Here is a 3,057-nt window from a genome sequence, read left to right as displayed (position 1 = left end):
GCTCACACAGAACACACAGAAGTCACTTTCAAACCAAACAGCATGGTCAAGACGAAAAATCTTTGAACTTGAAATTTGCATGATTTGCAGGGGGGGGGGTATGAGTGATTATGAACGAATGAAGGAAACGCATTTGTCCATGTTTCACTCCGTCTTGAGCACGTGGAAAGCGCTTTAGAAACAGTGTTTCTTCCGTGGCTTGGTACGCTTTCAACTCGTTTTTTTAGTCTCGCGCAAGACTATACGACATTCACATTACATGATTTTACTGATTTTTACGTATAAAGGGCGACAGCGCACCGCACCGCATTAAATGAAATGATCATTCATGTTTTCATAACCACTGGCCAAATTCAAAAACGAAACTAAAATTAAATCATCTTTGAGAGCAAGGGGGCCCCCTGGTGTTTCGGAGGCCCTACGCAGCTTGCGCATTTTGCGTATAGGGAGGATCGGCTCTGATTTCATTTGTGAAAATTCGCTGAACAGAGGTAAAGGTGAACGCACCTTAAAATGTCTGAATGTTATTGCATTAGTTAAAATATCAAACTAAGTGGCATTTATTTTAAACTCCAGGAAACATTATCAGAATGTTCTGTCAAGGTTTTCTCAAAGTTATCAACAAACATTATTCCAGTAACGTTAACAGAACATTCGTTCCAAGTTATCTGTTTTTTAATAATGTTCTCAAAAAGTTAGCACAAAAACATTATACATTGTTTATGGATCTTTTTTCATGAAACGTTTTAGTTGGACGTTCAGCGAACATTTTTAAATGTTACTTGTTTCAGAATGTTTAGAGAACATTTGAAAGTAACATTGCCATAATGTTTGCAAAATTCTAAAATGGAACGTTCCCTTAACATTCACATATCAAAAATGTTTTTAAAACATCTAAAAAGTAATGGATGTTTGGAACGTTCAGAAAACATTCCGAAAAAAAGACAAACTTTTTATAACTTAATGGGCACGTTAAAAAACGTTCGTTGAACATACTTTGTTAGTTGGGAGAGTGCAAGCAAACTTTACAAGCAAAACGTTTCACAGAAAGATTGTGGTCGTCAAATGTTGGTGGGACGAATCCATCAAGAAATGTGCATTAAGGTGCGGTCACATTAAAGTCCCCCAATTGTCCTATGCAGATTTCACTCATGAGTTGATCGCTTGAAAATTAAAGTGACTTCTGTGTAAGTAATAATTCATACATCTCTATGCTTCTTACAGTGGACCTGTTTTTACACCCAAAATTCCACTACTGCACCTTAAGAAAGTAAATGGCTATTTTGATTTCATGTTGACGTTTGTTCCACTGTACACCTCACCTGAGCTGCATATGTATTTCCATTAAGTCAGCATTGTTATGTTTGGCCGTATTTATAATCTGGCTTCGCAGTGTCAGGGTTTTTCCAGCATGTGGTCTTGAGGGACGGCGTATGTGCGGTTCTGCGGGGGTCTGCATTAGCTCTAATGGCCAGAGGGGTCACGTTTAAAATCATAATGGCTTTTCCGTTCCCCCCTTCTGCTGTGACAAACGTCTGAGCCACTCGGCCTCATCAGAAAGGACATCAGCATTTCAACTCCCTAATAAAAGATGCCGTTTTCAATCTGTCCGCGTATGCTTTAAAGAAATCCATTTTGCACTTCCCTCTTACACGAAGGCGGTTCTCGTTCTCTTTCTGAGCGGTTTCTGACACGTTGTCATTATAATTGCGCTTTGTCACAGTGCTGTTGTTAGACTGTAGCTGGAGGGGAAATGCCTTGTTTATTGTTTTAATACAGGGGAAAGACAGAGCTGCTCTGACGATTCAACCAGAGACGAAAAGCCATTCTGATCATCCTATTTTCAGTTTAACATGTTCAATCTCAGCTTACATACAGATGTATTTGTTGCGTATCGCAGGTGGAATCTGTAGGATTTCTGAGGTGGTCAAATCTGTGGAATGTGTTAGAGCTGAGAGTTCTACAAAAACATTCAAATTACCCAATAAAGAAACACACAATGTGCAGAGTTTGTGAATGAAGGGCGATCCAATTCCTGCGGACATCTGTAGGCGCTGATTGTGTGTGGGCCTGCTTATCACTGACAGATAGCAATTATGTTACAGTATGTGTTAGTATGCATAATGCTCTACTGTCAGCATCTGCTCTGATAAACTTGGATTATCTAGATTGAGTTCCTTGACTGTGTTTGGAACAGTATACTAGTTTACTGCGTACACACAGTATATGCTGTATGCGCCGCCGATATAACCCAGCATTTTTTAGAATGTATTGTTTTAATAGAATGTGAAACAGCATAAAATAAAGTTATAAGCCAGAGGTGACTATGTTCAGTGCAAAACTGACCTTAACTTAATAATTATGCAGAAATAGTAGTATAATAGTATGCGATTTCAAACACAGCCTTTGTTCCTACACTCTAAAAAATGCTGGGTTAAATATAACCCAGCGCTGGGTTAAAAAGGGACAAACCCAGCTATTGGGTTGTTTTGACCCAGCGGTTGGATTGTTTTGAACCCAACCGCTGGGTCAAAACAACCCAATAGCTGGGTCAAAACAACCCAATAGCTGGGTTTGTCCCTTTTTAACCCAGCGCTGGGTTATATTTAACCCAGCATTTTTTAGAGTGTAACTCAAACCCTGTTAAACAAACCCACACAGCAGCTACATATTTCTTAAAGACTTTGAAGGTTAAATTATTTCTATGTGGAAATACTTTATGTGGTTTAGCTGGCAGTGATGATTGGTTAGTGTGTGAAAGTGAACATGCGTGATCTTTACCGCCCACCGTGTAGATTCGAATGCACACAATAGCAGGCAGGACATCAGAAAGTTTATGGATGGTAAGTCCGGTCTGGGCTCGCAGGATCAGTCGGATCAGTCCGTGGGTTGGTGAGTCCGCATCAAACGAGCTGTTAGGGAAAAACAAGGATGTGGAAGAAAGTGAGGCAGGATCAGCGAAATGATGCTGAGTAATATTTACCCTCCTCTCCTGTGACTCATGCAGCGGTTGACCTCGTCCGCTGTAGTTTTGTGTGTGTGTGTGTTGTATGCTAA

Source organism: Sinocyclocheilus rhinocerous, unplaced genomic scaffold (genome assembly GCF_001515625.1).
Source record: "Sinocyclocheilus rhinocerous isolate Xijiao unplaced genomic scaffold, SAMN03320098_v1.1 scaffold2165, whole genome shotgun sequence".
Taxonomy (NCBI): Eukaryota; Metazoa; Chordata; class Actinopteri; order Cypriniformes; family Cyprinidae; genus Sinocyclocheilus; species Sinocyclocheilus rhinocerous.
Note: the sequence above shows the minus strand (reverse complement) of the source record.